General features: G+C 36.0%; 1 long non-coding RNA gene across 1 annotated transcript; it reads right to left on the minus strand.

The window, feature by feature from the left end:
• Positions 1-16,394: 16,394 nt before the first annotated feature.
• LOC118250523 (uncharacterized) lies at positions 16,395-27,672 on the minus strand. The gene is made up of 7 exons (XR_004779476.1): positions 27,543-27,672; positions 27,352-27,451; positions 25,807-25,859; positions 24,323-24,421; positions 18,602-18,741; positions 17,527-17,602; positions 16,395-16,664 (listed from the first exon to the last, which is right to left on the minus strand). It is a non-coding gene; the product is annotated as an uncharacterized LOC118250523 (long non-coding RNA).
• Positions 27,673-27,784: the final 112 nt, after the last annotated feature.

The following is a 27,784-nucleotide window of genomic DNA, read 5'->3' on the forward strand; positions in this document are numbered from 1 at the left end:
GTTTCAAAGGGCCTGAAGTAAAGTAGCTGGTTGGAGGAAAAACAGGCAGGACTGCCCCTGTAGCTTCAAGCTGCCGTGTATAGTTTTCTTCCTTGGAATCTTTTGATAAAAGTCAGAATACAACATGATTTATTGATGTAGCAAAGTCATTACAATTCAGAGCAAAAAATGTTATTGGACTTCCCTCCAGCTAGTGCTGTTTAAGGAAGCCTTTAAAAAGCAATTTAATTCCATTCCACAAAGTCAAATTTTCTCCACAGATAATTGGTTTTCATTATACGTATAAAAAGATACAATGAAGCCAATATGTCAAACTATATCTTTTTTAAGATTTATATTTATTACTGAAACACTGACCTGCTTTTGCAAGAATTGTATTGTCTCTGTTTTTCTACCGTTAACCTGAAAAGCCTTACTGTTAATAACATAAGCACACATTATAGTAACATCCACCAATCCACCATAAAGTCTGAATATAATCAAGAATTCCTCTGCCCTCTCACATTTATAGCCAAATAATTCCATGCTGTCATCTGTCATAGATTAAATCTTCATATGTAAACTTGCTCAATATGAGTTAAAACATTCACGCAGGTTTCAGAGCTTGAGACACTTAGTTGGAAAGTATTTACCTGGCTTTGGTCATTATAAATATATTTCAAAACTGCTATACCAAAACAATATTAATGCCTGTTTTTCTGTTTATATATGTAATATATAATAGTGCATATTGCCACTGGACATGTTTATATTCAAAAAGACTAGGAACAGCAGTGCTGTTCTGAGCATCTTGAAACATTAAACTTCCAAAGCTAATACACTAATTACAGCAGAACAACAAAACAAAGAAATTCAAAAGTTATCAAAGTTTGAAAAACAAAAACGGGCATTAAATTTTTCCATAATTACAAAACTTTATCAAAAAATAAACTCTTTCAAAGCCCTAATCCTACTTATGAGTTACGTATTACTAAAAATAATCTCCAAGCTAAAGCAACCAAATGCAATAAAAATACTCACCAAGTCCCTCATTTTCCTTAGAATTCATGTATTATTCTTTTCCTTTTCCTTATTTCTCTTCTTTCTTTCTTTCTTTCTTTCTTTTTTTTAATTATTATTTTTTTCCTAATAAGTCCAGAAGATTGAAATTTAAAAGCTGTATTAGTTACTGTCCTTCTGTTCCTGCAGCTCTTCAGTTGTACAGAGGAAACTTGGCTGGTATTGTTTAGAGAGAAAGACAGTGGCCTGTGTAAGCCAAGAGACTCTGCACTGTCTGAGGATCTCTGCAGTGCTCTTAAACTCCTCCACTGAGACAGGTATTTGTGCTGTCTGTTGTCCAAACAGGTTCATCACAGCTCTCACAGTCACCTTCATTTTTCAGTCTTGCAGGCCCTATCTGCTGAGAGGAGAGAGGTTTCTTCCTTTCAGTATTTATTTGCTTTTGGATTGGAGGAAGAGGCTCAGAGATTTTCAATTTGAGATCAAAGACAGGCACGTAATGGGACGCAACAGAGTTTTCTGAATTGTGCTCAGAATAGTAGTCCCTGAGTTCCCACATTCACTGCTCCCAACTCCAGAAGCTTCATGGGGAAAGAAAGAAAGAAAGAAAGATAGATAGACAGACAGATAGATAGATAGATAGATATATGCACACAGACACACACACACATTTTAAATATATTAGTTTTCCCCCCTGCAGCACTGCAGTCTCTCTATTGTCAAATAATAACTGTATCTGAAAAGAAAGCACTTAATAAGGCTAAGGTCAGACTGCTTAGACTTGGCATTTGCTGCGATAACAAATCAGAAATGATAGCATCGTACAGATTTATGAATTTTTTGCCCCCGCAGTCACAAACATCAGACGTTTACTTTATAAAGAAAGCTTTTAGATTCTTCCTGCAGTTTCCATAGTGATTTCATTTTTCCCCTTTTATCACAGATTGGCTGAAGTACTGCTACCCTTTGTGCTTTAAAAGGCTTGTGCTACCAACTGTCGATAGAAAGGCTCTGTAGCAAAAGCACACATGCAACACATACTGTCAAAAATAATTGAAATAGATAAATGCTAGCTAAAAAAGGTTTCCGTATTTTCTCTGCTTGTCCTGAACACTACCGGAGAACGGTATTTTATCTAAGTAAATGTAATTAACTTGAGCCAACCATACTACTGTTCTGTTTCCCCTAACCTATGAAACTTCTATTAGAGCACTTGTATGACACAAAATAATCGCTTCACAAAAAGCTTTAATAGAGCTTACATCGTGTAAAATGCCTGCTTGTTAGATATAAATTAATTTCATTCATTTTTTTTGAATCTTTCAAAGACAATGCTTATGCCAATGATATTTTTCTTCTTTTTCGTAAGTTTACTCTTTTAGAGAACATACTGGTTTAAGAAACAATTACACTGTTTCTGGCAAAGCAAACAATGCTCTCTGTTGCTGGAAAGATAACCACCTTTCAAAGTAAGCCTAGAGGATTAGTTTCTATTTAACCCCTTGCTAAACAAATGAGACAGTCATCTCCTCAACAAAACAGAACTCAGCTAAGTAAACATTATTTTTTATTCAGTTATCATGCCTTTAAAAATGGAGTCTTTAGATTACAGAATGCGTGCACAGTATTTCCCTACCACTTTTTCAACCAGCTTAATAGAAAGTGGGTGCACTGCTAATCCTAACCAGTTGCTCCAGCCTCATGAGAGTTTCTATTCTTATAAGTCAGAGATGGCCTATTAAAAATACTGAAATCATATCATGTAGTGATAAACATATTACAAAAACTCTTTGAGCTGGAAATTTTCCAGGTGACTATGAAAATACAGAGAATGAGATATTTGTCCCTGTGAATTTTGCATTAACTTCCTCACTTTCATACAAAATTGGGAAAAAAAATCCACAGGATACAGTACAGTTAAACAGATATTTTAATTTAGGATAATAAAGAAAATATCAGGCAACTTTCTTTTGGATATACTTATGAAAGTGATTTATTTCCAAAGAGATTATCTATGCCAAACCATCAAACTCCCTATTTTCACGTCATCTTTTCATGAGGGGAGTTATGCAACTGACTTTTGTTGTTGGGGTATTAAAATCTAACGTTAGGCATTCACATCCATTAAATAGGCAGTAACTGCAAACATGAAGTATGTTAATACTTACTGTCAATAAAGTTTATTGGACAAAAGAGTTTGCAGCATGGTGTAAGTGAAGAACTAAATGTAAATCGATTACCAATAGAGATTTGAAATAAAAAGCAGACGGTTATTAAGACTGTGTTGATTACTGACATGCTCCACAAGTGGTCCTGGCAAAAATCAATACAGACAGATGTAGCAGTTTTGGGATCTGATCTGATCTGATCTGATCTGCCCTGGGATATGAGGGCAGGCTAGTGGAGCTCCTGAACTTTCTCTTGCCCCTCTGTAAGCAACCAGTGAACAGTCACTTTTAGCAAACCTGACAGAATCTGGACCTGTTCTTCATACCTATTTTTCCACCATCTCAAGGGTCATTTAATGAGCCAATTAAACAATGTATTCAAGTAATCAACTCAATCTGGCTTACAATAATTAATATAGTCTTTGTGAAGATTTTTCATTCACAAAACAAACAAAAATATAAATAAAACATGCTAAACAGTAATTAGAGTCCAAAATTTCTGAGAGGATGACAATTTTTCACAATCCTTTTTTTTTGTTGGTTGTTTGTTTTTTTAACATTATATGTAACACAAAGATGATTAATTCTAGGAGAATTTCTATTCAAGGAGGGAAAATTGCTGTAGTTTAAAAATAACTCATCAATAAATAAATAAAAAATATGTAACGGTTTTATCCCAGAAGAGCAAGGATGAGAAATCTGACTTATACAATATAAGAAACATTGAAATCAGTTTCATTGTACCTTGAAACACTAAATTATGTTCTTGCAGAACTTTCTTTCCAGAGTTTACATAAGTCAGATATTCAAACAGTTCCTGCACTTTTCACAAGGCAACTGATTTCCTGGGACTTGTATAAGATTTCTGAGTTTATCCACTGATTTTCTCTAAGCCATGGAACCCTCAGGAAAATATTTTCATAGAAGGAAAACACAGACCAAGTATTTTTTAAGCATCAGGGACTAAACAAGGCATTTGAAGTGAAGAGTCAACTAACAGTTTAAGTTAAAAAAAAAATGCTCCTTTATACATGGATCTGCATTTTTTCCTTGGAGAAAACCTTATATACAGCTGAGCTAACTAAACCAAGTAAGGATTTATTGCTATATACTTTTAGTAAAATCTCTTTTAGCATAAATAATTCTTCAGCCATGCAGCTGATGGGTGTCCAGAACATTCATTCATTTTCTTCACCAAATAAGTAAAATAGGTAAAGTTCAGAGTATGACATCCTTCCCCCCTCCACATGTAGACCTCACAAAGATGCTATTTACCTTGTAGCTTAGGCAGAAGAAGCAAATAGTTTTAGATCAAGGACATTCATTAAAATATTTGGCAATAAAATTAAATAAATTAAGAGAATTCTCCTTCAACAGTTCCCTAGTGATGAAGAACCTTCTTCACATCCTCTAAATTGGAAGAGTGATGGGAGGAGGAGGAGAGGACAGACTACATAACCAAAGAAACAGATTACATAATGATTGGTTCCCCCTTATCAACCAGCAAACCACCCCACAACAGAAATGAAAAACACTCTTCTGCTATCATTCCTGGACACATAGTGAGGGACAATAATTTCCTTAAGAAGAGAAAAGCATCCATTTTTTCACTCATCTAGTACCTCCCTAATTTTTCAGTTTTGGAGGAAAAAAAATGCTCCTAAGGAGCAGATTTCCTAAAATCCTCTTTCCCACATGAAAGAAGAAGATGTGGAATTCTAAACTTCAAACAGTGGGTGCATTTATTCAAAGACAAAAAATCTGCAACCTACCACAAGACACGAACTACAAGACAAAATATTTTAATATTTTCAGCCTCAGTACAATCAACCCCAAACTGCAGTGTTAAATGAAATACTGCCTAATTTACCCACCAGCACTTGGGTAAAGCGCTACCCAAAAAGAAAATGGTCTAGCCACTTGGTAGTCCATTTTCTACCAGCTAGCATCAAAGCCAGTGACTTACGTAGCACCAAGAATTCCCTACCTAGCACTGTCAGTCTTTTCCTGAGATAGAACAACCGAAGCTCTCCACTGAGATCTTGAAAAATATATTTGAAAAAAAAAAAAGAAAAAAGACAAATTTTTGCAATTATGTTTCTCTTGTTCTCTTGTGCAGTAAGTGGAATCTAAGATGTCATTTGCTTCCTAACAAGAAAATAAATTACTGAAGTACAGAAAAAACAGCCTGAAGTGTCAGACTAGTCTTTGTGAGCTAACCTAAGCTCTTAAAGGGTGGTTAAACATGCACTTTATTTGGGCCAGTGTTAAAGCATACAAAAGTTCTTTGCTGCTTTGTTTTCAGTGACTTCTCAACTTGCTAAAATATGTGGATATAAAACTGTTGATGTTTGCTGGAAATCTTCCTTAATGAACGAAAGCATCAGATGCATCTAGAAGAGTGCCAGCTCTGAATCAAGGACATAACCTACAGCCTATACCAGTTCAATTTGAAAATCTGCACACATTTTTTCCCTTCAAATAGATGGAGACCCATAACTGTGCTATACAGAAAATCATCATATATTTTTTATCTATTCATTGTAAAACAAATGTTCTCAGACATTGCAAATTTTTGCTAGAAGAGAACTAACCTGAATTCCATTACTGGAGCACCTAACAACCACACCGTTGCAGAAAGGCATCCTCTCCTCTTTGGAAATCAACAGCTCAACACCAAGAGAAATCCTTTTTAAGCTATGTCTATTTGCACATTACATGGAGGTGTGCTTGTGCATGACTGCTTTTGTAAATGCATCTAGCACAGCTGTGAATGCAACTATCTGTAGTTTCCCCAGTGCACAGATTAAATATGAGAACTACTGATTCTGGCACGCTGGCAAGTACACACACATTAAAACCTTAACTTAATAACATCTGAGCATCTTCTAAAAGGGCATCCAGCAATATGATTCATACCAACCACGTTATTTGTTCCTCTTCCTTTTTCATGGGTGAGAATAACGTCTGAGGGATTAAGATGAAGCAATCTGGGATTTTTGTTTTCTACACATTGCTATGTACCTGCACAGGTAAGGTCAGCAATGTTCCTACCAATGAATGTACATATTAAAATGAAATTTATGATGATACTTAGCTCCTGGGGGAATCGCAAAGTCTTGAAGTGATCCCCAATAATATTCTGTGTCATGCAGAGACTATGTTTTAACTCAACCAAAGAAACATAGCAGAATAATGACACTTTCAGCCAAATTTTCATCTTGGAGCTTTAGACAACCTTTAGACTGGAAGAATCCATGACAGGAATTATCTGGGAATCTCTGATTAACATAAGGTTAATTTTCATCGCATAGCAAAATAGCATGAAATAGCCTCAAGAAGGAAACAGAATCTAGAGGAAAAGGAAAATCACATTCAACACACAGAAGGAGACGTGGCTAACTTTACAACAGATAGATAAGGCACCTGTAATTTCTGGTGTCAGGAAAGCTCCTCCTAAAATTATCTAAACTCTTAAACTCCAAGAAGCACACATTTTTTCTTGTTTCTATGCTCCATCTTTTAATTCTACTGATTTCTACTGATGGAATTTCCAGTAATAATTTTGATTAAAAAAAAAAAAAATCTGTCTTTGTAGAGCAGGTCTAAAACAAGAGAAAACAAACGACAATACTGATCTTCCAAGGACTGGTGAGAGAGGGATCTCAGACCTACAGCCATGCATTATTGATACAAATCTGATTAAACATGATGAGGCATAAAACTGAAATCAAACACCCCAAAAAAACAACAATTTCCTCTTTGTCCTCCAACCCCAGTAAAATGGAATCCAGTCTTATTCTATAATTTGGTTTTACTTATGATATGTTGAAAGAAGTCCAAACGAGTATGATTTTAAATTATGCTATTCCTTTATACTGGAGCATGAAGAAAACCAGTTAAGAAAATATCATAAGAAAAACATGTTAATACAATAATAAGCATATTTTCTTCAGAAAGGGAAGACCTGTGCAACATTTACATTTCAAAGCCTATGTCATTCAAGAAAACTCAGAATATGAACAGAGCTCCACTAGTTTAATGCAAGTACGTTAGCTCTTTATTAACAAGAATCACAAGCGTTTTCAAGAGTTATTTTTGTTAAATCCCTTATTAAATTCAGGACAGGCTTTGTGAAAACCCAAGGTAATCAATAGTGAACCATATCCCATAAAGCTGTGAATTAAGATCCAACCCTGATCATTTTAGAATGCAATAGATATTTAAAAAAAAATACTTAGCATTTATTACCTACACTAATTAAGCTTCAACATGCCTGTAAGGCAGGCAAGTAAAACCTCATTTTACAGACAGGAACATTTAGAGCAGACAGAGAGGTTATATACATTGTCACCGATTAGGAAGAAAAATCTCTGACCCATAGTTGGAATTCTTAGAGCAAATTGTCAGCACACATTCACACTGTCAAGTTCTTCCTTCAGCAATTTACAGTTTGCATTAAATATAGAACAAAGAAAAGTTAGGCAAATATGTAAATGTGAACATATTCTCAAGCCAAAACACATTCCAGGCAAATAATAGTTGAAGTGGTCAGCAGCTTGCCCTGGCTTGCTTCCACTTTCTCAGAATTCAAGGAAATACAAAGGTGGCAGGGAAATGGGGAGAGAGACACAGATAAGTATAGATAATTATGAAAATGCTGAATCCTGCCTAGATCTATCATAGGACTTCAGGACAACTTTCTTATTAGAGTTCTGTGATTACCCGTGGGTCAGGCACTGCAGAGAAGTGCCTGTAGAGGTGATGTTGAATTCTACTGAGTAGAAAAATATCCCTCAGGGAGCTAGCTTGTTCTTTTCTGAAGCAAAGCTGAGAGCACTTGGTGTTCTCTTGGATAGAAAGCGAAATCTATTTGTGGTGTTAGCTCCTGTCTGAAGGAGTGACTTGATCACTAAGCCTTACCAAACCGAGCTGTATGAAGTGCTGCTCTGGTTTCTAACTTCACCTGGATGTGCCCTGTCCAGAGCACACAGTGCTGCAGAAGTGATGAGCAGGATAATGTGCCACTTTCAATGACAGATGGCCTCTGAGCTAAAGAATCTGAAATATATGCCATTGTGGCAATTTATGTAACACACCCACAGTGACACTGTGTTGGAAAGAAAAGATTTAAATGTTAGTATGACAACTCTTTAAGTTCTTTTATACATAACCTGATCTCCACTTGCATGCAAAGATGAAATTATTAAGCCTGTCTTGGAGGCATCAGTACTAAAAAAAAATGCAAGAACTGGTGTGTAAGAAAATATGAACAATCATCTCTGACCAACTTCAGCCAGAAGAGCTGTTCTTTGTCAGAGCTCTGATAAATGCAGTGACTTACTGTAACATCCAATTCCACACTCTTCTGTGGCATACACATTATTCCCCCAAGACCCAAAGTAGTCTTATTCTCAGCTGGGCAAAACAGCGCTACAAGAATTGAAAACACACCAACCAACCTACAAACCCCTAAGTATCTCAGGTCTTACATATCCAAGTTACACAATGTGTATTTAAGTATCTCAAAACAATACTTGGAAATTTTAGATTGCATAACCTGAGAAGTGCAATTACCAGACAAAGTGTTGGGGTCTTCTTGAAATGAAAGATCTGCAAAGAATCTATAGACTTTATATTGGTCTTCTGAGCTATGTAAAGTGGAATTTCTTCTAATTTACTCACACACATTTAGGATTTAGAATAAAGTAGTAGCAGTGTGGGGTGTTTTTGGTTTTGTTTTCCTTGACAAAACTGAACCTTTTGGTAATCTACTCTTGTTTCTTCTAAAGATATGCAACTACTCATTAATTATGCCTTCTCCATTGAACTGCTGTTACATTTATTAAATACATCAGAGTGAGTAAAAAATTAAATTGAAGATTTTGCATAGGCTAGTAAAGCTCAAAGCAGAAACATAGCATACTGATTTTGACTACACCAAATCACAGAAAGTGAGCATCATTCTAAAATTTTCTTTGCCACCTCCTTAAGGCTGCTGTCACTGTCTCTTTTACCTCTCTCTTGCAGTTGTCAAGAGAGCAAAATAACCACAGATGATCTTCTTTAAAGGCAAATTAACATAATTTAAAACAAAGATAATTCTACTTTTCTCATATCCTTTTTTTTTTTTTTGGACACCTGCTCTGTTTCCTCATTTGGTGAAGGCCTATCAAAGATGACAGAAGTGTACTGAGAAAGTAATCAAAACCTTGAAACCTTCCTTGAGGAAATCTAAAGTAACTGGCCTGCTCAGGGAAAGCCCATGGACTTTGTGAAATAAACAAGTGGTTTCTTGATATCAGGAGGTAAAGAGTTCTTCCACAGAGGATGCCCCCTAATTTCAATCAAAGCTAGTACAGAATAAGAAAGCAAAACTGATGCTCTAGAAGGTGTGAAGGAATAGCATGATGCAGAGTCCAGTATCTGTCTGGGTCACGCTAAGACAATATTGCCTTGAAACAAGGAAGATTCCCTTAGATTCCCTTTTATCTAGACTTTACGGTATTTCCAGGTTGGGAGTTGAAATGTGGTTGAAGGGTAGTTTGGATCTGATAGAACCTAACTCTTCAAACTGTTGCACATGCTTCTAAACCAGTAATGATTCAAAATCTTCTCTCAGCATTATTCAAAGAAAGCCTAAATGAGATTACTGCATTTCTATGTTGATACTTGTGTATTCTGAAGAAGATTAATGCCTCAGCTTTATATTACATTTGCATTCTATGTATTCATTCCATTGAAATAATACATTAAATAGCATATAATTTGGGTGCATATCAGCAAAGCGTGCATCCTACCCTCAACATCAGCTTCCCACATTAACATTGTTGCTAGACACTGAAAAGATTAACTACGTAAGTGAAATATACTCATTAGCCTTAAAATGATCATAACAGACCTATACCGTATCTTCAAATTGCTTTTCAAAGCCTGGTTTCTATTTTTATAATCAATTTCCTAACTAAACTACATTTGTCATTATGAAAACAAATCATGTAAGTCATATGCACATTTTTGTCTCCTTGTGACAGACATTGATTGAGAAAGGAACAACTAGTTTCAACCTCCAGTAAACAGCTGGTATCCTTAGATAAGAAAATCTCTGCACATGGCCGAGCTTCCAATATTGTGAAAAAATGATGCAGTAGGAAGAAAAAGAAAACAGAAGCCCCAAGTGCTTACATGAGACAACATAATTTATAGCCAATATTCATAACATAACTTAATTATCACATTCCTTTTTGTATTCTGTCATTAAAGTGCAACCACAGCTTCCTTTGGCATCATTGGATTTGTTCCTGGCAAAATAAACCACATCACAACAGGAAATATTTGAGTTTTGGTATGAGATGATCAGGGGAGAATGGTTGAAAGATAAATCTATATAATAATTAAGCTTTGATATATGACAGTCCACCTTCATGACTCATTCATAAGATCTGCACGTTCTGAAAAGTCAGAGCCACAACCATATTAGAAAGTATTTCAGGGTACAGCTGGAGTGTCTGAGTGTCATTTTAGCATGAATACTATAAAAGCAGTTCAAATGCATTTTGCCTCTTAGAAATCTTATTACTGTATTTAACAATTTTAAAGATATTCCTTTTATGAAACAGTGACTGACTCAGATGTCAAATTGGGCAAATACATTAGACAAGGGCAAACACAGACTAGAATTTGAATGGAGGTATTTATTGTCTAAAGTCTTTCTGACTGATTCATAAGGACAGCATATAACCAGCTTGCAGTGACCACGCATATGTCTCTAGTAAAATAAATTAATGAGAAAAATGTTAATTAGCAATGAAAAGGTAAGTATGGGGAGGGGCCAGTGAACAAAAACACTTTTCTTTTTTGTAAGGAAAAGAGACAAAGGGGGTGTTAAACGCCCTCTTAAAAAAAAAAAAAACACTTTCCATATCTTTTGCCAATGTAAAAGCAAAACTGAAAATTGTTCCACATATGCTAAATTTAGTTTGTGCCATCATAGCCCTTCCTAAACCAGGGAGAAAGTACTACAATCTCCTTATTGGCTCCCCCCTTGCTCCAGGATGCCAATTAAAATGAAATCACTACAAAAGGTGTTGTCCTGCCTATGCAGAGCACCATACTCTTGGCAAGCTAGACAGGAACAAAAAAGCAAGCAGGGTCCTCCTTCAATTAAGCACTCAGGGCAAACTACATGGCCTTCAACTTCCATAATTTAAAAAAAAAAAAAAAAAGACAATTGGCTTTCAGGCCATAAACTCTCGCTGAAAGAGCAGCTAAGATATGAAAGAAATGGGAAGAACTAAAGATCCAGGTAACAAAGCTTCTAAACAAAAAGAACAAAAATAAAAAATAAAAAAGAGGAACAAAGGAAGATCATGCATGCAGAGATAACCATCAGGAAGGGCATTTTTTAACCCTTCTTTTGTTTTTCTTTAACTTCTTGTTCCTTTCCATCAAATGCAATTAATTTTAATTTTTAAGTAGGCACAATCAGTTTTCAGAGTCCGTAGACTATTTGTTGCTTTAAAACAAAAAATTAAGCTATTGACTACACACATCTAGAATAATAAATCACACCTCTAATATTTTCAATCAACAATACTCAGCCCTCATTCCAGACATGTTTTTGGTTATATCATAGTTCTTGGAAGTCTGTTTATTGATATATATTGAAGTAAGATAGATGCCAGGTTCAGAACATCTGGTTGAAAGGTATTGAAAGGTATGTTTTCCATAACCTTGAGGAAAAGATCATTTGAGTCAGGTTCTGCTTGTGGGATTGGAATAGGGATCTCAGCCTTTAATGAGTTTAGCTATTGATGAACAGCTACTAGAACTGGACAAGAACACCCACACATATAAGGCAGCAGGTGGCAAAAGTAAGTTATTATTTCTTCTTGTACTGAAGAAAAAATATAAATGCAATCTCCTTTACTTTGGTTTACTATTTAATAAGGTGTTGATTTCACATACTGTAAATCCAAAAAGGAACAGGTGTTGTATTGTCTGGGTCAAAAAAAATGGCAAGAATTTTCTAAACTTTTTTTTTAAGGGGCCAAGAGAAGATGGAAAGAAGGAAAAAGATTAAATTCATATGGAGTCATAATTGTTCTTTACATGTGCAGTAAGCAGAGATCTTTAAACAGAAGCTGCCTTTACAGATTCCCTGGGGTGATCCACCGGTAGACTCATGTGGTCCAACACCTCATCTGGAAAACACCTAAAGCTTGCTGCTGCTGTTGTCCTGCACAAAGATTCAAAGGATGATTTCAGACTGAAAAGCCAGCACAAAGAACCTTACCCTTCATCTTCTATCACTGATCCAACTAGAAGCATCTGCTCATACTGTCTGCCAGTCTGTTCTGCAGACCTGCTAAAAATGTACAGCTGAAGAGACAGACTTAATTTCAAATGCCTTAAATCACAGCCAGACTGCTAGCTGGCATAGTACGAAAGAGTTTGCCCACTCTCTTTCTGTTTACATATAAAAAAGCAATTGTATTGCCTGTCATTAATTGGACAGACTGACCTTGAGTGTTTGTGATTTTGTTTCTGTTCCCTTTTAATGTATGTACTGGATAAAACAATGGTGCACATTGTGGTGCAGGGTAAGCCTTGGCCAGGATGAGTTCTCTAGATTGTTAAAATACTACATCACAGTTGCATAGTCCATGGTAGTCTGAATCACTCTTCAACCCTGCACCTTTCCAGCATGTGTAAAAAGAACTGTTTAATTGCTATCAGCAAATGAAATTTATGCCATTCCTACAAGCATTTTAACACATCTTCCAGTCCTTGGAAGTATTGCATGAGTGCTGTAGCACTGCAGCTGGAAGGCAGAGCAAGGCTCCTTCCAGAATATTAGCTTTCTGAAGAATAGCAGCACATCACTTATGAAGGTCAGGTACCTGTCTAATAACCTGACACCAGCCACTGGTACAGAGTCCTTTTCCAGATGTGAACACAAGGTATGAAACAGGTTGTTGAAACCATAATGCTCTTAAATGCCTATAGGGACATTAGCCTTTGTATCCCTTAACTTTTAATGAACTTTATGAATGACTACGGTTTCAGAATTCTCTTGTGTGGGAGAAAATTACATCTCATGAACTAAGAAGGTCCCCACAAAGGTAGTGATTGTGTGTGTAAGCCATAAACAGGACTATACACATATATCTACATTATACTGAAATATAAATATATGCACACATACAGCCCTAGTGTTACAGCTTCTCAGAGAGCATTCACAACTAACAAAATAGTCATGCAGACTATATTTGAGATGTCTTCTCTGTGCTTTCACTGAGACCTTCTCTTCTCAAACGGAAACACACTTCACAAATTCTAAAGCACACCAGCCAAATCAAAGGAAAGAAAGTTGTAGCTGAAGTGTTTACCACAAAACCAAAACAGCTATGAGCAACTTGATGTGAGAGAAAGATGGAAATGAGCACCAGTTGCCAAATATGTGCCAGCTGATGCGGGGTGAAAAAGAAGGATTAATGCAAGGCAATGTCATCACAAGAAACTAACTTTCTGTCTGGAGTACTGGGATTTCTTCTTTCTCCTTCTCCTCCCTCCTTCTTCCCCCCCGCACTTCTTCCCCCTCTTCCTCTTCCCCTTCCCCCTTCCTCCCCCCCATACATGAGTGTGTGTGTGTGTGCATTTGTGCACAAATGTGTGTAAGAGAGATTGGGCAAGGTTGACTGTGAATTTCCAAATTATATTGTATTAACCATAGAATCTGTTGGGTAAAAGGGAGAACAATTTTTCTGAGTTTATACTCTCTGAAGACGTGCATTTAAATTCGAGTCAAAGGTTATTTCTTGGCTTTAAAGTTTTCCATTGCTACATCTGAAAGGAGAAAGTTTTGACAACTGATATTTAGAGCTTTGAGCAAAGAATAAAAAGACAGTGAATAAATGTCTCTGAATATAACACTGCAGGGGTCTCCTCACAGACAGAAAGATACCCAAATAACAGCTCTAGGCCACAAGTTCTTTTCTAATATTTTGTCTGGTTTTTTGTTGTTGTTGTTGTTGTTGTTGTTGTTTTTTCTGAAATGTGTCCTCTCTATAAAAGGAAATTCACCATCTTCAACTTAGTTTTAGGAAATACAATGAACCACATTAATAATATTGAAAAGCACCAAAAGCAACCATCCCATCTGATGAATCTGGAGGACCAAAAGAAATCCTGAGGGCAAAGTTTGGAATGGTTTGACCTTCAATTAGCCAATCTTTAATCTTCTGAATCAAAAAAAAAAAAATCTTCTGGAATTATTTTGTTAAAATACATCTTCTTCCATGAAGAATATTAGTAATGTCACATCAAAATCTATTTTTTCCAATGGAAACAAGGAAAAACAAAACTTCTCCCTCCTTTCTTTCATTCCTTAAAAATCAACAAGTGTAGCTCTCCTCATTGATCAGCTACTGTTGGCATTCACACTGATGAGGGAAGGAAGCAAGGTCTCTCAATTATTCACTCATCATGTTAAACAACATAGCTTCCCAACTCCTACAGAAAACAGATGACAAATGAAAGGCAAACTAGTTTGGCTGTTTATTCCAGTTCATGAAAATTAAGACAGGAAGAGAAAAGCTACTATTTTGGGTAACAGCAAAAGTGTCAAATACAGGATGGGAGGTTTTCTTCTGAGATTCAAACAGAAGTTTTAGAGTTATTATAAGTCTATTACAAGACTTCTGAATCTTAAGGCATTCTCAGAAGCTGATTTTTTTTTCAGCTTCTGTATCCGCCTCTAGTTGCAAGTATCCTACATAAGACATCAGTTCTTCCCTTTCCTCTGGCAGTGTTAGTCACTAAGACCAGAATTGCCATCAGATCTGCAATGCTCAGAACCAAGCTTGCTTTGCTCATGATAGGATTTTTCATTGTACTGTTTTCAAAGGTGCCTGGGTAGTGCCAAATACTACTGGGGAGAATTTCCCACTTGTGCCAATTCCACATATCCTGTTCCCACTCTCATACCATTTCACAGCAGGGAAGGCAGAGGAAGGCAGAGGGAGCCATTAATTCTATCTATAAAATCTAATTCTATAGAGACAGAGTACATAAGAGACCTGAGTGGCATCCCACAGCCTTTCCCCCCACCCCTCCCAGGATTTAACTACCTGTGCTCAAGGCTAGCCTTAGCAATGGTGCTACTGGGCAACAATGGATCTGCTGCTGGAAAAAGAGCTGTGAGAAAGGGCCATGAAAAACTTGTCTCTGTCCATCAGCTTGGGAGCTATGTTTAAGTTCCAGCCTATGGTCCTTGCCTGAACTAGGCTATGTATGCCTGCGCCTTGCTGATCCTCACCCACCTGTCCTGGTGTGACCTCACTGCCACCAGCCCAGGTTTTGCAAAGTCCCTCACCCGAGTGAGGGATGTTCACTGTGAGCAGTGGCTACAAGAAGGAGATGGAGCAGCAGAGGGCAGCACACTCAATGCTGAGAATACCTCTTCAGTCCTCAAAAGTGCAGAAAGAGAGAAGTGCTTTTAAAAACCCTGCTACAAGACCTTGCTGTCTAGCTTGCTCTAACCAGCATGAGCAGAAATATGCAGAGCATACTCGAAGTATGTGACAGTTTTAATTTAGAAACTTCAGCTCTATAATTTCTATCAAGTATGTTGTTGAATCATAATTGTGGATGATAAGGACTGTTACACAGGGGGCTAAGCATAGGTCAGCTGTGTGTGGTGGAAGGGAGGAATAACAGCTGAGATGTAGACCCGAGTGAAGCACAGGGTAACAAATGGCTTAGCTGCTGATTTCCTTGCTTTTTGTGCTTTGCATTGGTGGGATATACAGTCCAGTGCATTTTAATCACAGTTGATGACATTTGTGGATGAGCTGTTTTATATTTACATTTCAAAGCTTATAGACAGTTAAAATTAAGGTTGCATCAATATCATCAACAATCAAGACTCAGGAAATGAAAACCTACTTCTACTAATTGAACTTAGCCAAGCTATCCCATCCTTTAATCATTGTTATTAGTAGTATTTAACTATAGACAGTGTACAGAAGACAATGTACCTTACAAGAAAGTCAATTTCTTCCAAGCAGAGCAAAACGAGTGGTAATACAATGTGTTAGCATCATACAAGGAAAAAAAAAAATAGCAAGTGTTTCCATGAGAACCTTCACTTTTTCATTTCCTGACTTTAGCATCAAAAAAATTTACTTTTGTTAGGTAGACTAATCCAAAAGTTATGAGCTCTCCCAATTTTATTTGTTACTCTTCCATGATGCAGACAAACATCACCACAGGCAAGACTGCTAACCCCCAGCTTTTGGCTCAAACATCGTATAAATCCACAACTTCCCCCAGTTCCTGCAAACAATGAAGAAGGGGCTTGCAACCACACAAAAATACCTACCACCTCACACCTTCATAAAAGGAGCATCAAATCTTGTATTCTTTCCAAAAGAACTTGAAGGAGAAAGGGAGGAGACTTCTACACTTGCTTTAGTTCCAGCTTCTAGTGCATCTCTAAAAGAGGAGTGATTTAAGAACAAGCTATCATGTCCATTTCTAAATACAACCAGAATTTTGCTGATTCAATACAAGAAATTATCTGTGAATGACTACAGCACAGGCAACCTAGGTCTGTACAATGATTTAGTCATAGGGAGCAGTGAAAGCCAGCCTACCTAACAATATTTATATCACCCTTATTATAATGGTATATGATTGCCTTAGAACTATAACTTACTGTGAGTAATTCCCACTTCCTATACCACATGATAAGGTAACATTAAAAGTTACTCTTTTTTTTATTTATTTTAAAAAGGTATTTTAACCCAATTTCCTAGCCGAACAGGTTTATGCAGTCAATACTATCTGCTCTGTCATCCTGCTTGCTGCTCTCATTAATCACTTCCCAAATTGTTAGTTTTGGTGAAAATTAACTTAGAGGTCAAGGGGTTAAACACAGTGTTCCCACAGGTATTGTCAAAAGTGATTTCTGGCAAAGGGGAGAGCCCTCCAATAAACAAACTTAGAGACAGACATGCTATAGCATGAACATAAAACCAGAGAAGCCAACATGGGAAACAGTTCAGGCACAAAACCTATCACTGTTTCAATCAGAGTTTGCATCTTTCTAAGGCTCCAAAGTAAAATTAAGCCCAAGATCAAATCATCAGAAGAGATTTCATTAGTACAAGTGCTGGAGGAACTACTTGCTTTTATTATTTCTGTGGGATGTATGAAGAGGAGAAATAGTCTTCTTATGTATAAAATATTGTGTTTATCAAGTAGTTTAAAAGGGATGTAAATAGTAAAATGGTGGTATTCTAAACAATTTTGTATTTCTTTTGTATGTGCTGAAAGGATATAAATTTTGCCATACCATTGACTTTGTAATGGTATTTCATTAAACAGCAAGGAAGGATATTGCTAGTCTGTTTCCTCTTTCTTGCCAGTTCCTGTGTGCCAAAAAAAAGCAGAATGAAATATGTGAAGGCACTATTCATATTCATAAAAATTAATAATAGACTTCTATGCACTGAATGTAGACTGACGTTTGCATTAGTAAAGACCATTAAGGAGAATCCAAATCTTTAACAAAAAAAAAAAAAAAGCATAAGAACCACATGTTCTAAAAAATATTTTCCTTTTTGTTATTTTAGTCACTTATCTTTCTTAACAGTTTTGTTAATTGTTATGAGGAATGCTATTGCCCTGGCCTCCATGTGGTAGCATAAGGATCACACTTTTTAAGGTTATCACAGAGGTAATTAAACATTCAAAGACATTAACATTTCTACACCTGAATTTTGCAGACATTGAAAAATGGCACATTGCAAGGAAGATTTTAATGAACCCATCTAATTTGAAGCTTCTTTCTTAATTTTTTCACCAACATGCTAGTGAAAACCTAGAAAAAAAAAACAGTATACATAGGAATATTCTCATGATTTATGGTATCTTCACTTACATCCACTTGGAGGGTGGGATTTTTCAAGCTTAAGTTATAACTGCACTTGTACTATATATCAAGAAAACTCATAGGAAGCAAATCAAACTTCCAAATGAAGAACAATATTGCCTGTCAACAAAACCAGACTTGACAGATTTTATAGATGCACACAAATTTGCAGAAAACAGAAGATAGATTTGAACTAGAAAACAACTTTCAAAAAATATATATATTGTTAATTCCATTTAGTTAAACAGTTTTAAATGGTGCTATGAAAAACTATTTTTCTCTCTTTAGCAATTAACATTATTTCATTTTCAGTCATTGAAAGAAATTTGCTTAGCATATTATCATAACAGAATATACACACAGCATTGTTTTGTCTTCAGAAAGCAAGCGAATAAATGGAATAGGCAGGCTGCAGTGCAGACACGATGCCTCCTTCAAGCTTATTAAACTTCCACAGTGAAGAACAACCCTAAAGCACAGAGCAGACTAATTGTACCAAGCATAATTTCCAAGGCTGTGATGTTTCTTTACAAGGCTGTGGCCATGCTCAAGGAAGCTCCACACCAGGCTGCTGCTGCTCACGTCTGACTCTTGTGCATGTTTCACATCAGCAGCTCCTCAGTTAGGGTCCATGTGCTGTAAGACAGGATGCATTTAGAAACAGGGTCACAAACCCACTGGATATTCAACTGCTGCAGGTGAATCACAACCCAGATGTGTGTCATGAGCCCCTGAGAGGGAAACTTTGGGTACTGTTGTTCTGGTCATAAAAATTAAGAGTAGTAGTCAGGAGGGATGTGGGCCTAATGGGGCAGCAGCAGGTGGTACACAATTCCTTCATTACAAAAGGCAAAAAAGATGGAGGGAAAAAGCAACTGTAGAACTTGGTTCATTTTCTCAGAAACTTCCCTTTTTTTTTGTTTAACTGTGTGCCCAAAAGTACAATATTTCTTTTTGTAGCATTCCTGCTGTAACACACCATAAGAAAAATTCAGTTTCTTCTGTCTGCTTTTCCTTCATTGGCTTGATTTGGACAGACTGAACTGCCTTACTCAGATGGCACTACCATGGTACAAACTTTGTCTTCACTATGAAGGGAGAACCAAATCCATCAACAGTGATATGTTTCAGAAGGTGATTCAAGGTACTGAGTAAAACCACGTCTAGCCTCTAAAAGTCCCAGATCATCATTTAGATATCAAAGCATTTCAGAAGGAACAAACAAGGCATGTATATCTGGAGGGTGTGCAGTGGTCTCCAGGTTGCTGCCCATTATCAGCAAGGAGGCTGCATGATCTGTCCCTCCCAGTGCCAGGCACAATCCATATCATGAGTGATGGAGGGCATTGGCAGATGCTTGGGAACAGCCGTAACTTTACCACAAAGGCTGCTGTCATCCAAGGGAAAGCGGCTTAGATGAGAGTGGCAGGGACTGAGATTTACCTATCTGACTTTGGAAACAAAACTGAAAGAGACTTCAGAGTGTTTTGAGACTGACTCACCCAAAACAGAAGGATGTGGTAGGCGTAAAATATGCTAATGGAGCATCCCTTTTATTTGTATGTAGATGCACAAAATTAAAGGCATAAAGGCATTGGAAAGCACCTGAAATATTTCTCCCTATAAAATATTTATGACTGATCTAATCTTACATTAAATGTTTCTTAATAATGGCAAACATTTGAGGCATTACACTCGGTGAATTGCCAGGGAGTGCTATGAAACTAAATGCTTAAAATGTAGAAATTACCTTTAAGTCATCTCATTTGAAGAAATAATGAAATAGAAGATGTTCTATTCATTATTTTATGTAGGTTTTATTATATTAAACAATGTGGTTTGGTTTATATAACAAAAGCATCCTAATTAGACTCCTTCTTAAATAGATACAAGTTTATTAGTTAATGTATCCTGGGTAAACCATTCCAGCTAATGCAGCTATCACAGATAATGCCATGTTTTAATTCTTGCTAGTTGCTAGTGGAGTTATTTATACGCACAGCATGGAAGTTTATACTCACGCTTCTTTGACTGCACATGAAAATAAAGGACATTCAAGTAAAGGGAGAGAGGAGAAAATTAACAATTTTAAATCTCAAACCAACCCACATTTTCAATGAGAGAGAAGACAAATAGATGGACATGGCATGATAAATAAAAGATGTACTTTAGCATTTCCCAGTTTTAGTTGACAATTTTATTTATCTCTCTCAAGGAGATAACAAGGAATGTTTTGCTTTCAGAAACTGGCACAATACTTAGAAGCCAGAATTTATTATTTAATTGTGATAATTGACTATTAATATTCTAATGCATGCTAAAACATTATAAGATCTTCCCTGCCTTTTCTCGTTCCCAAGTGTGACTTTCTTTATGACAGAGATAAATTGTCCAAACAGAGATAAATTTGTCCAAACTCCCTTCCTTCCAACTCCTTTCTGTCAACACAGTTTAAGTTAAACAAAATCAGTGAGAAAAAGAAGAGGAGGAGAATCATTTTGTTTCCAACTGTCATTGCATATACTGCAAGCTCACAGGTATCAAAATAAAAAAGTGAAGACTAAGGAAGTATATGAGAGATCAGTCAGTAATCAGTCCCCACTCTTATCCCAAGGAAAAGTCTTAGTTCCCTGTGAAAAAACTAAATTCTCAACATATTTATACATTTCCTCATATAAGCATTCTGATTTTTGTCATCTTTTAACACTGCTTTGGCCTGATTTCTGAAGAAATTATGCTTAATGAGATTGTGCTTTTTCTATGTACAGTGATTTTTCAATTCGTTGGCCACATTCCACCAAATCTGAGAGTGGGAGAGTGATCTCATGATCAAACAACATATATCACAAGTACCTAATGTTTTTGGTAGCTTACTGTAGTAAGCACACCTCAGAATATAAACCAACCTCTGAAAAGCAATACCTGCTGAAATTCAACAGTAAGCCTGCCAAAACACTCCAACGAGCAGGTTTTGTGTTGAGTTACTTTCATTTCCCTTTTTTCTTTCTTTTAATGAAAAATAGCATTAGTGAAATTGCAACAATTAAGAAAATAGTTAAGATGCTAGCTTTTCAGCTAGAATTTCAAAGACAAAAAATTACCTGGGCATTCTGAAATAACTGTTCAAGTTTCAGCATATATGTGTTATTACTTATTCATGAAATAAGTATTACATATCATTTATATATATATATTATATATAATTAAAGATGTACCTTTTAATATGTACATGTCTATAGATGGATAGCTACACACACATACACACAAATAAATATATATGCCAGCTGAAACATTTCATCCTTTCTTGACCAAAGGACATCTCTTCTCCCAAGCACCAAGTGATAAGAGAAGAGGAAATGGCCTGAAGGTGCACCAGGGGAGGTTTAGGTTGGATATTAGGAAAAAAAATCATTACTGAAAGGGTTGTGAAGTATTGTAACAGGCTCCCCAGAGAAGCAGTTGAGTCACTAACCCTGGAGGTCTTCAAAAAATGTGTAGATGTAGAGCTCAGGGACATGGTTTAATGGCAGACTTGTCAGTGCTAGGTTATAGGTTGGAACAGATGATCTTAGAGGTCTTTTCCAACCTAAATGATTCTTTTTTGTACTTATATGTATTGTATGTTTGTACTATAATGTAGCAGTTCAGCATTTGTAGAAACAATCACATTTTTGAAAACACTGCAAGAGGAAGCTTAAATTCAACAACAACAAAATAGAGAACTGTGATGGGTTCCTGGCAAAAATAAAAATAAAAACCCATACCCCTCAGCAATGAATTCTCCTCATGAAATTAAACATGCATAGTTCTGATACACACAAAAATCCAGGAATTTGAATAGTTTACAATATAAAATGGTCACAGGGAAATGTAATACACAAGTGCATACAAGCCACAGAAACAAGTGAATAAGAGAAAGCAAAATCAGTCCTACTCCACAGCAACAGCATGTCTTTAAATTATCACACCAGTTTCAGAAGCAAGTATTTTATTGTCGGTTCAAGGATCAATTACTTTTCTACATTGCCCTTAGATATAACATAATACTGGCCAGCTCTCTGAAGCTATTCAGTGGCCTCAGGTAGGCAACTCCCTTCTTTGCCCTCTTGACATACTGTAATCACACTCTGTATCCTCTCTATTTAATTGTAGTATGTATAAACGATAGACTTTCTCAGTTATTACAGCACAGGAAAATGTTCTTACATTTTACACCAATTTGAAGGAAAAAAAATAATAATGTGTACCATATTTTATTTAGATATAAAATATAGATGAATACAATGATATACAGACTTCAAAAATCCAGGCTACAATATCTGAAGCAGGTATACAACAACAGTTACCTAACAAAATTTCTCTACTCCCCCAACCCCCTCTTTTTAAAAAAACTTATTGTCCCCCAAAGACTTTAAATTCCTATTCAAGGAAGTGTCAACTTCATCTGTGTAGAATACATAGATTTCATTCCTTAAGACTTAGTATATACCTTATGCATCTCTTTATCAGCAAAAGGATATATTTTACAAAATTTCTTGAGAGTATTTAATGACTTCTTGAAAGATTTGATGTAGGCATGCATAAGGAGATTTTGTTTGTTTGTTGGAGTTTATTCAAATATTCCAGCTCTGAAATTTTCTGAGAGTTTAGGACAAGAATAGGATGCTTCAGGTGAGGAAAAGAAAGAAAGAAAAATAAAATCTACCCTGTTTAAGTTTGGTTTATGGAGCTCTGAGAACATAAAGTAAAATATATTTTTAAATAGTAAAGCATCTCTGTGTGTAACCTGTTTTTAAAATAAATAAATAAATAAATACATACATACATACATAAATTAGAAAACAACAACAAAAAACACACCATAAAAGTACTGCAACCAACCAAAATACTGTGGAATAGATCTCCCAATCTATCTCTCCTGAGCATTGCAACCACTTTTCCAGCTCTAACCTGAAAGGTTATTAGAGTCTTTTTATGAAGTAGCTCTTGAAGCAAGATTCCTTGACAATATAACATACAAGGGCTTCAAAAGTTAAATTTTGGGACTGCCTATGGTAACAGCTAAAGATAGGCCAAATGGTCTAGAACAAATAAGATAACTTTAGTCCAGTTCCTGAACCATACCTGCATGCCCATCGTTGTTTAAAACTGCTGAATCACTGCTTTCCACCTGTTTGCATTCCCCTTTTTTCATACTAAGTAATGTCTTTTCACACTTTCATACTTGGTAGCTTCAGACTGGAACTAGATGAAAGCTCCTCCAAAAAGCTATTACATTTCTGGCATATATGAAACCATAAAAAAATAATGGCCTCACAATCAGAACCAAATGTTGCTATTCCAGCTTAATTTCTAGAGTAGGGACATTCATCAGAATGTGTATGAGAGAGTTCACTGAAGAAAACACCATGGGGAGAGTTGTCCCTATTTATTTTCCTGACAGATCACTGCAAGCTATGTCAAGCCATAGTGTTTATGTCTATCAGTACATACTTTTTAGAAAATATTTCTGACTCTTTCAATAGCAAATTGTAGTTCAAATCTATGGAAAAGTATATCCTAGGAAGATCAGATCATCTTTCTGCCACTTAGTTCATATGATAACTTGCTAACCACCAAGATTTTGTTATTCCAAGCAGCAGGCTAATTTTAAAGACTGAGATCATGAAAGCTTTACATGAGTAATATAAAACATGCATTTCTTTAGAATTAGACAAACAACATGACTAACTCTTTCAATTCAAAGCCCACTTATAAGGAAATATGGTTTGCTGTAAAACGGATAAGTAATAATAAAGAACAAAAAATGTTAAAACTGAAACATCTGCTCAGTGTCTCATCTCCTCTTCAGTTTCCTCCTCGTCCTTATAATTGCATAGTACAACAGACTTAAATAATGATAAGGGGTATTATCACTTTTAGTATACGAGGTTATAATTTAGCTACAGTACCACTCTGTTGAAATTCAAGATATTTAGTCAATAAATAAATTCAGCTAAATGAAACATCTTCTCTTATGAAAATAGTATTAACAGGCACACTAGCCAATTATAAACCATGGGTTACCCATTTTAAATAGATTTCCAAGGGTAGCAATGTTGGTACAGAAAAAGTGTCACCGTGATCTTTTATTCATCACTAAAAAAAATAAAATCAGGAACATATAATAAAAAGTTTATAATAAAGAAAAATAAATATACATTATGAGCACCCTTACCCTTCCTTGGCCAACGCATTTCTACTTGTTTTTTCTTATATGGACAAGTCTAAAGCAATGTTCCCCCTTGAACCCTCTGTCTCTTTTGATCACTTTTTCCTAGACAGAAAAATAGCAAAAGTAATGAACCAAAAATGAGATAAAATAAAAAGCATAAATTAAACATCAAAGACTTATTTAAAATAAATTTATTAATTTATCACTACAAATTTGGCATTACTGTTTCAATATGGACTAGAATTTTAAACCTTGTGGTCAATGAATCACAAAATAGATTGTCAGAAATACTGTCTGAAATATGAATCCACTGAAAAAAAATGCTTGAAAATACCTGACATAATTTAAGAGAATCAAAATTGGCTGGATATACCTCTGAAAAGTCTCTGCTTCTCTTTCTCAATTCGTAACTGGCTTTCTCCTATACGACCATTTCATAGAAATAGTTTCAGACTTCTACATTTGAAAAAACTGTACATTTTTAGGTAATACGAACTAATAACAAAACAGTAAGCTTTCCTTCACACTGAAGCCATCTCTTCAGAAAATTCAGGACGCCCATTGGCATGAAATCCATGATGTGCCAAACATGATGCTGTATGAAGGAAGACATTACTGTTGAAGACAGAAATTCTTGTCATGAAGACCCACGCTAAAATTAAAATTTTTGTGGTTGAAGTTCAAAATAGAATTAATAAAGGACTTAAAAATCAAATTCTGCATGTACTCCAGTTGAAAATAATCATCTCTAGACACACACCTGAACTTTGATCAGCCTGAATTCTTTTGTTCCACAGAAAAGCTCATTAAAGCTAAAGCTGGATATACCAATTTGCAATGATTCTCCTACCAGCTTAGCTGACTTCGCTAGACCATTTCCTTAGACCTACTTCTAGGGTAACTGGACAAAAACAGGCTAATAGAGTGCTGTGTATCCCTCTTTGATGACATTTTTGACCAATATGGTTTTTGCTCTGCCAACAGTTGTCCATGGCTGGGCTATTCTTTTATTTAAATCTTCCTTTTGTTATGAAATGATGATGTTACAGAGCCAAAAATAATCCAACCCCAAAATCAGAGCAGTTATGTCAAGACTGAAAAGGGTAAAAACTATCCATCTAGCATGATATATTTCCTACTACCAACAATGATTAAAACCTTGAATATTTAGCAACTTTTGAGTTCCTTCTTATCCTTATAGTTCATTAAAAGTTATCACAAGCTAAGTTGCTTGTGATAATCTAATATACTAAATGAGAAAAGAAATAATCTATGTAGACTCTTTTCCCCTCTAAGAATAAGAAAAATAGATAGAAACGTGTCTGAAATTCTTTTTTATTAAGCCAAAATTCAGAAGGAATGAAACAGCAGCTACATTCGTATTGAAAAATAACAGAATCCAGACTCAATGCATCCAACTGTGGCTTCTTTAAAAAAACTGACAGTCTCCAACACAGAATTCATGAGTTTTGTAAACAATCTCTCACCTTTATTTCAGCCAGTGAAGAAGAGAAGCTGGTGAGGGGAGAGTATGAACTGACTGCAAAAAAAAAAAATAATTGCAGTCACTGTACCAGAAAGATGGCAATACTCCAGGATTGAACCAACTCTGTCTCTAGATGCCAACACATGGAGGGATGTGTTATTTGCAACTTGAAATGGGTGATGCGTGACTACTATCAGAAAAAGAGCTGATGGCTAGGTAGAAGGAAGGGGAAATAAACAACTGCACAGCTAGTACAAGGGACACCAACGCTTCCAGCTTGCTTTGCCACATTTCTTCCTTTCTCTCCCACTGCATTCAGACCCTGTATTCATATAGTAACCCAGCACACGGTAGTCCAAAACATTTGCCAGACAGGGAATCAGGAAAGGTTGGGATGGGGTTTTGTTTCCTCAGTGAACCCAATGGGCAGCAATCTGGTAGCTTTTTGCATTATTTCCAGTAATTCAGACGTAGGGTTGAAGGAAATAAGATTAATGTTAATTTGAAAGTCTAAGAGGCAAGCTAGGAATGAGTATCCCACTGCAGCTTTCAGCCCATTTTCAGAGGCAAAGACATCCAATAAGTCTCTACAGTGAGCCCTGGGACTGTAAATATCACAGCAATTTGAAATCGTCATGGGTTTCCATTTAGTATTCCTACATCGTGAGTAGAACATGATATTTACCAGTGATTGATATCTGAGGAACGTAATCTGTTTTACATCAGATTATTTATTTATACATGAGGAGTCCTGCAGCTCTGCCTGGAGACAGTGGGTATGCCTTGTGAATGGAACGGATGCATATGCCCTGTACTCAGTGTCAAACTGTGACCTCATCTCTAAAATTCATTAGACAGTTAATCTTCACTCAATCTTACAGCCAAAACAATGGCTTACTGATGTTAGGAAAAGAATGTTGCCAGGAACTCCTAGTGCAGGTTCCTTCATGGCTCAGATTCTTTCAATTCCTTCTTCAGTTGTCTTGCTCATAAAAAGAACTGGCAATATTTTTAACAAATCTTCTCAATGCCCACTGCCATATTTGCAAACAAACCAGATGGTGAACCCAGAAAAAAACAGAAACGTATAAGTATGCTGAAAATCAATCCTTACTCTTTTGCTTGAACAAAAGACTAAAGCATATTTGCAGCTTAGTGTGACATTCATTATTTAGAAGAAAGGGAAGTGAGAGAATGTCATTTATTGGTATCTACGGCCAATAGTATTTCAAAATTATTAGCTGTTTAGAGGGCATCTGCATCCATTCTGAATATTAACAGTTTGTTCTTCAAAATACTATGACTTTCAAATTAAGGAATGATTCCTCAGTACTAAGGAAAAAGTAAATTGCACTAGTGGAAAGGAGTCGCCCTCAATTTTCCATTCCTTTGATGAAAGTCTCATACAAGGAATTCCTATACATCCCTTCTCAGCATATAAAAGAGCAATATCCACATAGATTTTGTCGAGGATTATGTTCTTAATGATTATAAAAATTCTTCAACAATTAAAATTATTGTATACATTGATATTCATATATCTCACGTTATTCTTCCATTCAGAGTTCAACAGCTTGCAGATCTGAAAGGCAGGCAAGTCTTTTGTTTCTGCATCATAGTTACTGTGATAGACTAGGAGAATCTCACTGGAATAAATAAAGAAGTTAACTAATTAATAAAAGTTTTTATCTTAAAATACCTCAGACTTCAGAAACACACCAGTCTACCTGAACTCACATTAATATATTTGGCACCCATGAAATTACCATCAAGCTCCCTCAGGGCATGCTGCTGTATGGGGTATCTTTATATGCACATCTTCAGGCAAGGACATGATCTCCCTGTGATTGATAGAGGCACTTACCACAACGGAATCACAATCAAGACCAGGGTCCTCTGGAGAAATAAGAACAAATAATAATGACAGTAATGCTTTAATATCCTACTAAGCAAGAATTATCTCTGCTTTCTTGTAATTT

This window comes from Cygnus atratus, chromosome 1 (assembly GCF_013377495.2).
Source record: "Cygnus atratus isolate AKBS03 ecotype Queensland, Australia chromosome 1, CAtr_DNAZoo_HiC_assembly, whole genome shotgun sequence".
Classification (NCBI taxonomy): Eukaryota; Metazoa; Chordata; class Aves; order Anseriformes; family Anatidae; genus Cygnus; species Cygnus atratus.